Raw genomic sequence first — 14,711 nt, 5'->3', positions numbered from 1 at the left:
GACGCTGCTTAACCCAGCTTGAATCGTTCGTGTTCGGGTTTTATTCGACGTCAACTCTGAGGTTGAGAGAATTTCGAGTCTTCGTCGCGTTTGAAACACGATCGAACAATTGGAAAAAGCCTTCGTTTTCGTATCTTTTGAAATAGCTTAAAATTCCTCACTCAGAACTGATGTGCAGGAAAGATTATGCGCTGAGAAAAATTTCATTCGTTACAGTAACTAGAAAAATTTAGTAAAACAGGTATCGTTAAAAAAACTGTTTGAATATTGTTGGAATTACAAAAAACGAGGTACGCGTAACCATTTTGCGCTATCGTCGATCCTTTTTTGGTTATTGCAACGCAAAATCAGTTTGTGAGGTTTAATCTACTTTTTTAGCTAAACAAAACTTTAACGTCAATTTATTCTTGCACAAGCATTAAATTTTCGCAAGTAATTTCATTTCACTGATTTTCTCACACGTCTGAGCATCTGTTGTTTTCGATCACTCGTATTTAAGCTATAATTTTAGAGAAATATTTTTCCACTTTTTCTGTAGAACAATTCTCCTGTAGAATTCATGCAAAATTATTTCTGATGTGAACCTCGAATCCCATTCTACAGATAAAATATTCCGCAGAAAAATATTCTTTGGAACAATTCTCCTGTAGAATAATCCATGCAGAATTATTTCTGATGTGAATCTCGAATTCGATCCAGTAGTGAAATATTCTATAGAACGATTCTCCAGTAGAATAATTCATGCAGAATTATTTCTGACGTAAATCTCAAGTTTCATTCCATAGATAAAATATTCTGTAGAACAATACCCCTGCAGAATAACTAATGCTGGATTATTTTTTATGCGAATTTCGAATTCTTTTCCGTACGAAAATATTTCTGCAGGAAGCAATTTTGTAGAACATATTCTGTAGAATATTTGTGCTGTAGAACGGATTTCTGTAGAATCGATCCTCCTCCGAATCTCGAATTCCTTTCCGTAGAAAAATATTCTACAGAAAAATTCTCCGGTAGAATAATCCGTGCAGGATTGTTTCCGGTGTGAATCTCGAATTCTTTTCCGTGAAAAAATATTCTGTAGAAACGAGCCTGTACAAACATAGTCCGTTCTGCAGAAGATTTTCTCTGTAGAATTTATTTCTGTAGAACCGAACATCATTCGCTAGAAAGTGCAGCGAACCTTTCCCTTAAGTATCATTGCATCAACGGCAATTCTCACGCGATTTCAGACCACTGAGAGACAGAGAGACAGAGAGAGAGATAGAGAGAGAGAGAGAGAGAAGACCATCGGCGACTGGTCACGTGTCGTGGGATGACTGATCGATGCATCGACGATTTCCAATCAAGGAACGATCCTGGAGTCCCGTGGATCCAGACCAGATGAGGTGACTCATCGCCCGAGGGTCCTGCTGCGATTTGGGATCAACGTGGAGAGCCAACGACGCGTATCCGTGGAAAAAGGATCCCGGCATGCATTGTTCGTCACGCGTGCCGCGCCCCCGAGAACCGAACAAAGCGAATCTACTCGGGGAGGATTTCAAGGGCTGCAGGGACCTGAAACACCGAGTGACTCAACTTTCCACGCAATTTATGAGCTCCACCCTCGGCTGATGCGATTAATGCGAAAATGCAACGACGCCAAGAGTTGGGCGCACTTTCATGGCTGCTTTTCACCCTCGAAAAACTCCCTTAAATTAGAAGATCCGGAGGGTTGAAGAGAAGGGACGAATCGTTGGGAATCGAACTTGGTGAGTCGGATTTTATACTCTACGAATATTGAGAAATTTGTTTCTCATTTCGATCTAAAAAGATGCTGAAGACATTTTTTGAACACGAAGGTATTTTTTCGTGGTCAAAAACGGGTCTCAAGACACACATTTATTCAGCGTCGTTTTGACGACTTCCAGTTTTCTGCTCTCGGTGAATTTGTCATTAATCTCTGGTTATCGCAGCATCGAATCTGACCGTTTATTTGACTATATTTGTTTTCAGTCAAATAAGTTTATAACATCAATTTATTCTTGTGGCATAACATTGAATGACTGTTACAATAGTAATAAAAAAAAAGAAGAAGAAAAAAATACATATATCAAACACGTGCTAGATTTTCTGATCACAGCTGCGAAACTAATTTTTATTTATTACCAACAACTGTATTTTTCGGTGATGGTAAAAAATTAGAGGGCTTGAGAAATCCATACAGCAACAGCAGCTGTTCAAGATCTAAAGATCCAGTTAACGAAAAATATTTGCGAGAAGGGTTTTGCGAATTGCGATCTCTGATCGCACGTTGCGTACAAACGTTTAGATGTCAGACGTTTTTTCGATAGGATTTCGAACCTGTGTGAAAAAAATGCGGAATTCGGATACATCTCGCAACTTATCCATTCCTGGTATCGCATATCTTAAAGAGAAACTGAATTTGGAGCTTTTGAAAGTGAAAATTGTAAGCTCGTGTGTCCAAATGAACAGATACGACATTATTCGTTCTGAATTGATGCGACGTGAAAAAACGTTAATTTCCAAGGCTGTTCAGATGTTATCGAATTAACGAAATGAGCTGATTAAAACGGCTTCTCAGGCATACCTTCCAAAGCTCAGATTTTCACAGAGGCTTGATCTTTCAACAGAGAAATATAATCAGAATCAAATCGACTAAATCACCGCCAAATGTGAAATTTGGCACCTGAAATCGAACATCAGTTGACATACCTGAAAAATGTTTTGTCAGTAATCATTTGTCAATGATTATTATTAATCATCTGATATATGTATAATTGCAGTTATTAAATTTAGAGTCGTCTAATCTCCAGCGGTTCGTTGCAAATTTCGAACAAAGTTTTTATACTAGGTGAATTAGATCGTGATTAAAATTCTGTTGACGGGATGAAATCATCAGGTTAATTCAGACGACGGAGAGGAAATCAATTTTCAGAATATTTCCACGAGATTGTTTCGCATTTTCCTTGGAAATGTTTTGACCTCGTTTCGACACTCCGTTTGGGCGAATTCACTCTGGACTTGGCTCAATTAACCGGCTGACAGGTGTCACTGAAAAGCGACAAGTGTCAGTTAGTTCGAAGGTGTACCGACGCTTTGCGTATACGTTACAAGTTTACAGGTCTAACTTTCGTTTTACGGCGTACTTGCTCCCCAGACCTCCAAATTGCAAGAGCAAACCTCTACGGATAAGCTTCACTTAACTGTGTGTAAATAATTCACGGTCAACTTACGGATCCGAGAGAAATTCAGACGCAAACTTGCTTATTCTTGGATTTTTCGACCCGCCTATTTTATATACATTTTTCGGTATATTTCGAGAAATTGACAACATATTTTTCTGGCGGTTTTTTGCTATTTCTGATAGGTTTTCAAGACTCGAGAGTAATTATTGCGATATGATGTAAATCAGTATTGTTGGAAACAAATTGATTGAATAAAATCGTGAAAATTGAAGGAATAAGTCATTTTTAAGAAACTTATCCCTCCGTACATGTACATGTCAAGCATAAATTATTACAAGTTTTTTGGCATTGCTGATTACGAGTCTGAAATCAGATTTTGAAAAGTCAAGATGGTGGATCAAATATGGCGGCTAAAAATTTCAAATTCAATCAAAACTAAAAAAAAAACTCTGTTCAAGGATTTTTGGGGTATCTGATTACAAATCTGGATCAGATTTTGAAAATTCAGTATCGCAGTTCCAATCATCGACCCCGAAAACCCTTGTATATAGTTTTTGAACCGTATTCGATGAAATCTGAAATTTTTGTCCACCATATTGGATCTACTACCTTGAGTTTTCAGAATCTGATATCAGATTCGTAATCAGCGACCCAAAAAACTGCATAACATAAAGTTTTATCAAAATCAAACAACTTTTTGAATTTATGCACGCGATGAAACCGATCGGTCATCCTGTATATTTAATTTATACGAATTTGAATTCTTTCGAATTTTGATTAATTGACATTTTCGAAGTATCGATCAATTGCAAGTCTCTTTGATCAGAATATCACAAAAAATTTCACTTATCCAAATCCAATCATCATTGTAGCCAAGTATTTCATATTCCATAAATCTCAAAAATTTGTACTTTGTACGAAGTTACGTTAAAGTGATTATCAATCGGTAAGTCTGTTTTACCGATATTTGTTCTCCTGCGTGGTAGGCAACCCAACATACTCCGGTTTTCACTCGTAAACACCCTGTACAGCATTATACTCGTCGTGTATTTCATGGTCGAGGAAAATAAAAGAAGGAAATCCAGTTCTTAACAACGTTTCGAATCAACGTCCACCATATTGGATCCGCCATTTTGGATCTTAAAATTTTGAGTTCAGATTCGTAATCAGTGACCCCTGAAAGTTCACGAATGCAAAATTTCAACTGAATCGAATGTAAGGAAAAATATATGCGCGAAAAGGTTTATCCACACTTTAAGACCCAAAAGATCTAGCATCTTGAACCGTTCTGCAGACGGTTGAAATGCGGAAAGCAGGGCGACAGATTTCGAAGCGACGGCCTTAACCCGAGGATAAAATGGCATTCAAGTGGCAGCTGTAGACACAGCCGGTTGTAATTAGAAATTGATGTAATTCGGCCAACACCAGACTGCTAATTTCGAGGGTAAAGTAGCGAGATCCGTGACTCCGAAGCTCATCAGTGACGCAGCCTCGTTGCTAAACCGTCGCGACATCCGAAGAAATCAAGATTGCTGGATTTCGTTGTGACCCTACAGGGTAGAATTTCAAATACCCTTCCAGAATCCGCATTAGAGTGAAGGAATTAATTCCCATCGTTTGAAATTTCTTCAACGTTGTAAAGGTTTTCGTTCTATTGGAAGAAATATTACGACAAGAAAACAATAATTATTAAGAATACAAGAAAATTTATGGACTGAATTGAATTTTGAATTAATTTTCCTTTTACAATTGAATAATCGAAGTCAAGAATCTTGTCATCGTTTAAGGATACAAGATTCTAACTACAAAGAAAATTGTTGTCAACATCCAATTTATAGACGTAAAATCAGTCGATTTTTTTGTTTCATTAATAATTCTGAGTTAATTTCTTTGTTTACAAGTAGACTGTATATACTTTATTTTTGTTTGATGAGTCAATAAATCAGAGATGTATAATTTGTATGAATGAAATTGTAACTGCTAATTATTTTTTAAGATCATTCATTTATCTTTTCATTCGTACACAAAATTGAAATATTCCTTTTTTATATGTAAATGTCAATTTTCAAAATTTGATTCTACAATTTTTTTACTCAGCTTTTATTAGTTTTTATTGTTGAAGAAGCAGGTTACGTAGTTTCTGATGAAAATGGTGAAAGTTCGAAAGGGTTTGAATCATTGCAGACTCAAAATTCGAAACGGTATTCAAATTCGGAAGTGTTGATAAAGACTTGATATTAGACCAATTGTTTTTATCAACTGCAAATTTGATCGATTCGAAATTTTAACTAAAACTAGCGCGTATCTCTTTGAAATAAAATATCGTCCATGCCGAAAAAGAAGGAAATCTTAATACCGAGAATGCAAATTTATCAGCCGATAAAAATGTGTACCTACAACAGAATTTGCTGATTAATATTTCTCTCTCCGCAGTCTATCTCAAAACGTGACGCGTATTGTAATAAGAATCGGGCATATTTAATGCGCGATGACGAGGCTGACACGCGAGAATTACAATTATTCGTACCTTGGGAATTCTTAATTACTATATTATATACGCATATTGTAATAATAATAGACGCCTCAACATCGCCGGGCGAAACAATAGCTGAGTTACTACAGCGTGTAGCCAAACCGCTGGGAATATTATCAAGCTTGTTTTCGTCACGATGAGAGGGACTGTAGTTGATTATCGTTATTGATAGCACCAATTTATGCACCCTTTCGCGGTTCAATGTGCCAAAGGAACCTCAATCCTTCAGCCCTTGGCACTCGGGAGCTTCGACTGGATCTCAACCTTCCACCGACCCTCTACCGACTGTCTCTATTCATCCGTTTGGCCTAGAACCCGTCAATTTTACTCTCTATTTATGAGTAACTCCGGGAAATACGTTTTTTATGATCGTGTCGGATGTGAGAAACCAACTGACGGAACATCTCGGCTTTTCGTCCCAAAATGTGTTTGCGCAAAATCGATGAAAGCGAACGACGTCAGCCGCGAAGATTTTTTTTGTTTTCTCCGTGCATTTTTACGGCAGACAGAATTTCAGTTTAATATCGAAGCATAAATTGTTTTCATGTACATTTTTATCGTAGTACAGATGTGTAAGAGAAAGAGAGAGAAATTTATCCAATTTTAAACTTTGTAAACGGAATGTCGAGGCAAAATGATAATATTTAACTTGTTCGATATTAATACCGGGAAATGAAACCTCGATGAATTAATCCTCTTATTTTTCTACATTTATAGGGATAATATATTTATATGCTTAACGGTGAGGCAACATTTTCACTTTATAAATATAAAAACGTGCGTAAATATCTTTACAACTACGAGACTTGGAGTGTTGGAACAAATTTTATTCTGATATTAAAAAAAGTTGTCACCTGGTAATGCTTTTAGCTACGTTTTTATACCTTTCGTCAAGAGTGCTCGATATACTGACAAATTTTTGAGTAGATTCTCTGTAACGTGTGATAATTATATACAAATACCAAAAGTGTAAACAGTAGCGAAATACCGAAATGCCTTTTCATTCGTCGTGATAAGAACGGTTGTTTAAAAATTACTTTCCCATTTAAAGAAAGAGAAATATCAGATTTTCAAGAAAATTCTGAGAGAAATTGTTGCCTCGAGGTGTTTTTCGTTTCACAAGTTTCAAAACATAATTAACAGAAATTATGATCAAAAGCTTAGATATTGATGCTTTGTGTCAAATCGCGTACAAATATTTAAAAAATTTTCTAAATTTGTTGGGTTTTACTTTCCAAGATTTTATTTTGTTAACAGGATTATTAATTATTTTTTTTTTTTTTAGAGGCTATATTTAAGTAAATAAATTTTGGTTGTACGCACCAAATAAGAACCAAAATCTTGATCAATTACTTATAAAGTTTGATTTGATCTTTTTTGACACCGGTCAATACGAATTTTGAGTCTGGGTTCATAATGTTCAAATTTTGATTTCTTCCACGCAACTAACAAAAGAAAAAAAAACAGTTCCATTTGATAAAGCTTGCTTTTGCAGAAATCAGAACAATATTTCGGTTTTTGAGATAAAATTATCTATTTTCTCAAACATTTGTTGTAAATGCCAACCAAACAAACTTCAGTTTCGCATTTAAATTATTGAACAAAGGTGACTGTTATTTACAAGAAGTGTTTGAGAAAATAGGTAATTTTTTTATTTTTAATATGTAATATCGTTCTGGTTTCTACAAAAGCAAACTTTATCAAATGAAAGGTTTTTTCTTTCATTAGTTACGTGAATGAAACGAACATTTGACCTCTAGAACCCAGACCGAAAATTCGTATTGACCGGGTCTAATTAGGTTATGTGCAGACTCTGTTGAAGTTGGTGTAACGAGAGTCTCCATAAAGCTCAGAAAATGGGGAAAAAAGTTTCGATATCAAGCCCACGAGTGTCAGAGGGGTAAGAAATCTGAAAATCGTGATTCCAGACGAGTCCGCGATTTTTCACTGCAGACGTTGCCGCGCAGGATTGAACGAAGGATCGGAGGTGGACACCGCACAGCGCGGTTCGCATGCCAATGAGCGATAGGCGTACGTCGAAAGCACGAATTCATTTTCCGATCCCGTCGGAATCCATACATCGCGTATTAGGCACTGTCAGAAACAGCGGACAAAGGTTACGCTCGCCTGGCTTATCGCCGATATTATGGAACAGCATAATTTCGCGTTACCCACACATGGTTCGTACCAACGAAACAAGGTACACTGATGCATCGCTGAATGGAAGCGTGGATGTACACTCGGGGACAATGAATCTCAGACGGCTGATTTCTTTCGCTAGACAGTTATGTTGGCGACACTTCTAAACCTGCAGCGCCACAGTCGGCCGAGCGCGAAACAAATTCAATCACAATAAACGTAACATAACCCATGATCGTCGAATCTAACCTTAGAATTGACGTGTCAATCCAACAAGTCATTATCCCCTCGGTATTTTAAGGTTAGATTCGACGGTCATGGGTTATGTTACGTTTATTGAAATTGAGTTTGTTTCGCGCTCGGCCAACGTAGCGCTGTAAGTTTAGAAGTGTTGCCAACATAACTGTCTAGTGGAAAAAATTAGCCGTGTCAGATTCGTTGTCCCCAAGTCTACCTGACCATAAGCATCGCCGATGGAAGTTCGCACGATGTTTGGAACAGGTCGAGAATGGCTCTTGATATCATCCCCGGGTATAATATAAAGGGTTATTCGATTTACGGCACCGATACGATGCTTCGAATGAATCCCGCCACAGGTTGCAACTCGAGACTCTACGATTGATCCGCTTCCGCATCCAATATTTCCGCGTATTAACCCTGTTCAAAGTTTGATGCGATCGAACACTCGATGCGTGCGGCTTTGATCGATCTATGGAATCCGGTATTGTTTCTATTACCTACACCTGCAGCTGACTGTTGGTGTATCGATATGCATGGTTGACAGTGCGTGTGATAAAAACGTGCAAGAATTTACGTTGAGGGAAATTTTTTTTTTTACTGATACATCGATTTTTTTTGTTTTTTGGTGATCAAGTTTAAATAATGTGTATCATTGATTGATATTCTATTCGATTCAACCTTTTTTGTAATAAGAGTAAAAATGTTTCCTATTTCTTGTGTGAAATAGTTCGTTATTTTTTGAAAATCGACTTTCAGTCCCACAGTTCTGGCTACCAAAACTGTACATTTTTCCAAATTCATCTCCCGCGTCTCTTCAGGAAACTTTTAATTAGCGAAAATCCATAAAAATAGGACTTCGGTTTGGGGTTTTGAATATTCTCCAATCGATTACGCCCGAATAACTAGACAAGGACTCTCACCGCTAGACCGACGATCTCTCAAAATTTGGGAAACTTTTTCGTACGTATACTCGAAGCTCTTCAACTGTCTCAACAACTTGTGGATGGAATATTCGGATACCAGCTCGGTAAAAATGCAAACTTGTGGAACGTTTTGGTAACTTTTATAGGTACAGTTTGCACAGTGTTATTGCTCTTGCTTTTGTGATTATTACGTGTTCTTACCCCAACGTTTGGTATACAATAAACTTGGAAAAAAACTCCATTTCCATCCTGTTCAATGCTACAGCAGATCTTCGTGTTGCGTATACCTACTTTAATATTCCTCGACAAATGCTCGTCATTTTCATAAGCCCATTATACCGTCACGCTTGAAATCAACATTCGCCCGCAGTCATGATATTACTTCAACAACCTGGGGGAGTAAAATTATTTACATAATCAAAGAGTCGGAATGACTTATTCCCCGTTTAAAACGACAATAAAAATATCAACACAAATTTCCACCTCGATTAATAATTGTAAGCATGAAAGAAACAGCAGAGATTTTTTTTTCTCTGCCACAAAGCATTCTTTTGAATTTTGGGTTGATTTAGGTATTTATTTGGCAAAGTATTACTACTGCCAATTTATTATTTCAACAATTTTATCACATTCAGAATAAAGTATCTAGATACATTCCGTTATGTGTTCGGTTAAACCGATCGTTCATCCTGTATATTTGATTTTTAATAATTTCAAATTGTTTTCAATTTTGATTAATTCACGTTTTCGGAGTATCGATTAACTGAAAGTCTCTTTCATCGGAATATCACCAAACATTTCACTTATACTGGTCAAATCATCTTATAATCAAGTATTTCCTGTTCCATAAACCTCAAAAATTCGTACTTTGTACGGAGTTACGTTAAAGTGATTAAAAATCGGTAAGTCTGTTTTACCGATATTTGTTTTCTTGAGTGGTCGGCAACCCATCATGCTCCGGTATTCACTCGGAAACACAATATTCAACATTATATATTCATCACGTATTTCATGGTCGAGGAAAAAAAGGAGGAAATCCAGTTCCAAACAACTTTTTGAATTTATGTCATCGTATCGTCGTGTATTTCCTATTCCATAAACCTCGAAAATTAGTACTTTGTACGGAGTTACGTTAAAGTGATTACGAATCGGTAAGTCTGTTTTACCGATATTTGTTCTCCTCAGTGGTAGGCAACCCGACATACTTCAGTGTTCACTCAAAAACGGAAAAAATTCACGGTCGAGGAAAAGAAAGAAGAAAATCCAATTTCGAGCTATTCGAATCGACTTAGGACTCAACGCTGAAAGCCAACAGTTACTCGGAAACGCTAAGTATACTCTTCTTTTACAATTTTCATTACTTAAAATTTACTACCCTGGAAGTGAGACGCTTATTATTATGTACAGTAGAGCGAGGGGTCGGACAAATGTGGAACCTAAGCACCGTGTCATTTATACCGTTGCGACGGTTTCTTTGACTTTGACTCTGACTTACTGCGAGGCGCGATATTTGACGTATTATGATTACCACACGACGTTTGCACTTCAAAAGACTGCGGTAAACTGCTGGAATAAGACTGTATTCCACGCTTTCTTGAGTATCTCTTGAGACACCCTCGGCCCGTCTTCTTCAGAAGATATCTCGGCCTCTCTTGAAGCACGAACGCACGAGTAGAAGTGCTTTTATAATATAATATTCTCAAGCAATTAAATTCGGCTGAAACGATCACACAGCCACGTAAGAGTATATTTGTACGTACCAATTCTGTATAAACATTCACTTTTTGGGACACAAATTACAGAATTTATTATTTCGAAAATATTAATTATATTTAGCTCAGATACAGTCTAATTTTTTTTTTCTAATTTGTTTTAAAAAATATAAAACAATATTACCAGATGACTCTGCAGTGTCTTTCAGGCGACAAAATTATTTCTCTACAATTTTCAATTTCGCAATTTCGACGGAGGGACTTTATTGATTCGGAATCATTGGAAAAAAATAATTTTGGTTCGGTGACTAGAATATTTCAATCGTCAAAAACCCAACCAACTTATTAGATTTCATTTTAACGGCTCATTTTATATATTTTTTTAAGAATTTACTTACAGATTTTTTCCTTGTCGCGTCGGCCGTGTATCATTGGATATTTAATTTGACAACATTGATCCGATATTAATTACGATCAATAATTAATAATATAGTACTGAATCGACTCCTGAAAAAAACGAAAATCCTTTTCAATTATTCCTTAGAACATAATCGTATGAAAAAATGAGGTATTCTAGAGTGAAATCGAAAAAATATAATAGATTTTCAACCATTTTGAACCGATTTCAAATGAAGCACCGACGTTTATCCTTTTATTCATAAATTTCAGTATTTGCTGCTTCTTATTTTTTAAATGATATTCATATCTCACGAATACAAAAATTTAATAAATATTTAATTTATATTCGTCTCTAAATAAAATCGATGAAAAGTATAGATTTTTCGCCAACCGACTTACCGAACGGGACATATCAGTGACACTAAATTGTTTGATCTACTTGAAGTCTGAACTGATAATAAAGGTTCATAAATCAATTAATTTTCGTCAAAAGGTGGTATTTTTCAAATAGCTCCTCGCGTCACAATTCTTGTTCAATTTTTTCAAATATTTACTACGAAACTACATCGAGGAGTTTTTTGAATAGAAAAAAATACCGCCTTTTGACGTCATTTGAAACCGGGTAAAACCCATTAGTTTTACGGTGAGTTTACACAACAAGTAAATAGAAAAGTGACAGAGTTTCACCGACGTGTCCCCATAAAGATCGCCTCACGCGGCAGACCCGAAAACCCTTTTTCCAAGTCGAATACCTTCGGAATCACTCGACATCGGGAACGGCCATTACTTTCGGTTAGTCTTAGGGGTTATCCTGCAGTAACCGAAATTCCGAGTGGCATTAAAATCGGCGACCCATGAGCAAAGAGGGATCCTCGGTTAGAGCGAAAATACCCACTCACGGTATAATATACGCACGGGTATGTTTAATGTGTGTACATGGTTGCAAATGATGAGCTCGAATCTGTTTCGGATCTGCCGATTTATTTGACCGTAACGAAAGCATCGGGGACTCGATGCCGTGCCCTGCTGGTCGAATGGAGAGTTCCGCATCCGCTTTCGTCACGTAATGATCATCCTCTATAATTACAACTATTTACTGTGTAAACGACCATTAGTTGTATACACAGCGTCACGGAACGCAATTTGACAATTTAATTAGCATAAATTGAACGAAATCAAAACCAACTCGTGTCGTTTAGACTATTCAATTTAATAAAAACTCATTTCGTCGGAATTTATCCTCAAGTTTTTCATAATGCACGAATTGCGTATTATCTTGTTGCGAAAAGATTTTTAGACTTTGTCAGTTTCACTTTTGGTCAACTTCACATAAGCCGCAGAATGTAGAAGTGATATTGCAGGGAACTGCAGTTGCAAGATAAAAATATATCAATACATAATATCGATACCATGAAAATTATTTTCTACACCCTTTCTCTGAATCACATACTTGCAATAATATTTTTTTCTTCGTAAAGATGAAAAGTAATTTATGCTGCAGGAATTGCGTTTTATGGTCTTCTGAAGAAATATCTGTAATTTGTTAGTTTCACTTTTGGTCAATTTCACAAGAGCCGCAGAATGTTAAACAAAATTGTAAATTTTTTGTTTTTCAGAATTTTTCATTTCAAACTTTATTTATCATTTCGTTACCAAGCGATATCAGTTTGAAATTTATCGCTCTTCCCTTTTCAAGATCATCGCGGAACTTGATCAAACAGAATGACAGACTCTTTCCTTTTCATAGTGATGAAAAGTATCGCGAAAAAACTGTTTATTCCCGACTCAACCATAGAGTTTACTTTTTTAACCTTAAAAGCGGGACGAAAGAGGCATATTTTTCCCTAAAACGCATTTGCGGGAAATGCGAGCTCAATTACACTTCCAATTTTCAAGTAAATATTGCGGCCAGAGTTGAGTCGGAAATAAAGTCCTATTGTAACACGGGAATAAAAGTCGACTTTATTCCCTTGGTACATAATTTACTATTTAATGGCTTTTTTTTTTATGTACAATGAAACACCGCAATACGAATGGTGAGGAGCGAAAGATTTCTTTGAATAAAATCTCGACGGCGATCCTTTGCCTCCCGTGTGTATTTCATGCATCGCGTTTGTCAAAATCTTAGCTGCTACATGTATGCATAAGATCGAAAGCATACATGGAAAAGGGTTTGTTTCGCAGGCCATCGAGGAGGCTTATATATTTTCGGGAAGCGCGGCGCGCGTTTCAATTTTGATTCTCCCTTCGCAGACCTGCATTTCGGCGGACGTTTCGTTGTTTTGATAAACAAGCCGAGATTGGACAGAAGGCGCAGCCTGCGCCAGACCCTGCGAGAATTATGTATGAGCGGTATCTTCCACTCGGCTATTTTACTCGCCTCGGGTCTGCACACTCGAGCGATGCTGCAAAGGCGCGGAGGTGAGACCGGAAGTAAAACCCAAATCCGGGCTGCTCACGCCATCCAAACAGATGATGAAATTCGAGGAAATCGTGACTACGGTTGCTGAAGTTCTTCACGGTCATTTCAGACAGGAAATTTAATGCACGGAGAGAGAGGATTTCTTGAATCAACAAAATAGAGTTTTATCTTTGTTCAAGTCTGTTCACTTCGATTTACTATTTATCCCTTATTTTTTCCAAATACGATGACTTCGATTCAACAATTTCGATTTAGGTAGATTGGAAAAATGATTTAGTCAACCGAATTCTTTGATTCAACAAAAGCCTCTCTTGTCACGATCGAGTGAAGTATTAAATTCGAGTGAAAATTTAAAACAAGTGCATGAATTTAGGCCGATAAAGAATTTACATCGATTAAATGCTATGTTTCTGGATGATTCATTTTGAAACGAGTAGAGAATACATTCGTCGTAAACATCGGTATACTGGTACGATAAACGGCCACTAGACGGTGAACTTTCTCGCTGCGGGAATAGCTTCAGAGATAGTTATGACACTGGGTTGTCAGCTACGAATAACGTGAGATAAATTTGTCATCAGATTTGTTACAAACTAAGAAAGCATAATATCAAGTTTCGAGTCACTGCATTACGTATTGACTCTAAATTAAAAAAAAAAAAATCCATCAACACATGTTCAATTCATATTTCTATGTATAGATAAATAAGTTTTCGGGTTTTCCACATTAAACATCGTGTAAATCCCACAAAAATTTGGAGTCATCAAAATTATAAATGATATCATTCGAAGAATAAGTTTTGTACGTTTAAATAACTCTAATGTTAGGTCAATGTAATAGATTTTTGTAACAACAATATTCATTACCTGTTTCAATCAATTGAACTCTTGACTCAACAAAACCTGAATCAAAACAAACTCAATTTTAATAGATACAACAATTTCATATTTTTGAAACCAAACGACTGAGGTGCGTTCAATTAAATCTTCAGTTATTTCAATTACACATTTTCTTGATACAAAATTCACATTATTGCAAGGAACTCGCGCCGTGTTATCTTGAATAAATTGACAGTCAGCGTGATCATTGAAAGGCTTGATGATTCGCTTTTATATTAAGTTGTCACAAGTATTTTGTCGAATTAAATAAATATTGTGT

The sequence above is a fragment of the Neodiprion virginianus genome, chromosome 7, assembly GCF_021901495.1.
Source record: "Neodiprion virginianus isolate iyNeoVirg1 chromosome 7, iyNeoVirg1.1, whole genome shotgun sequence".
NCBI lineage: Eukaryota > Metazoa > Arthropoda > Insecta > Hymenoptera > Diprionidae > Neodiprion > Neodiprion virginianus.
Note: the sequence above shows the minus strand (reverse complement) of the source record.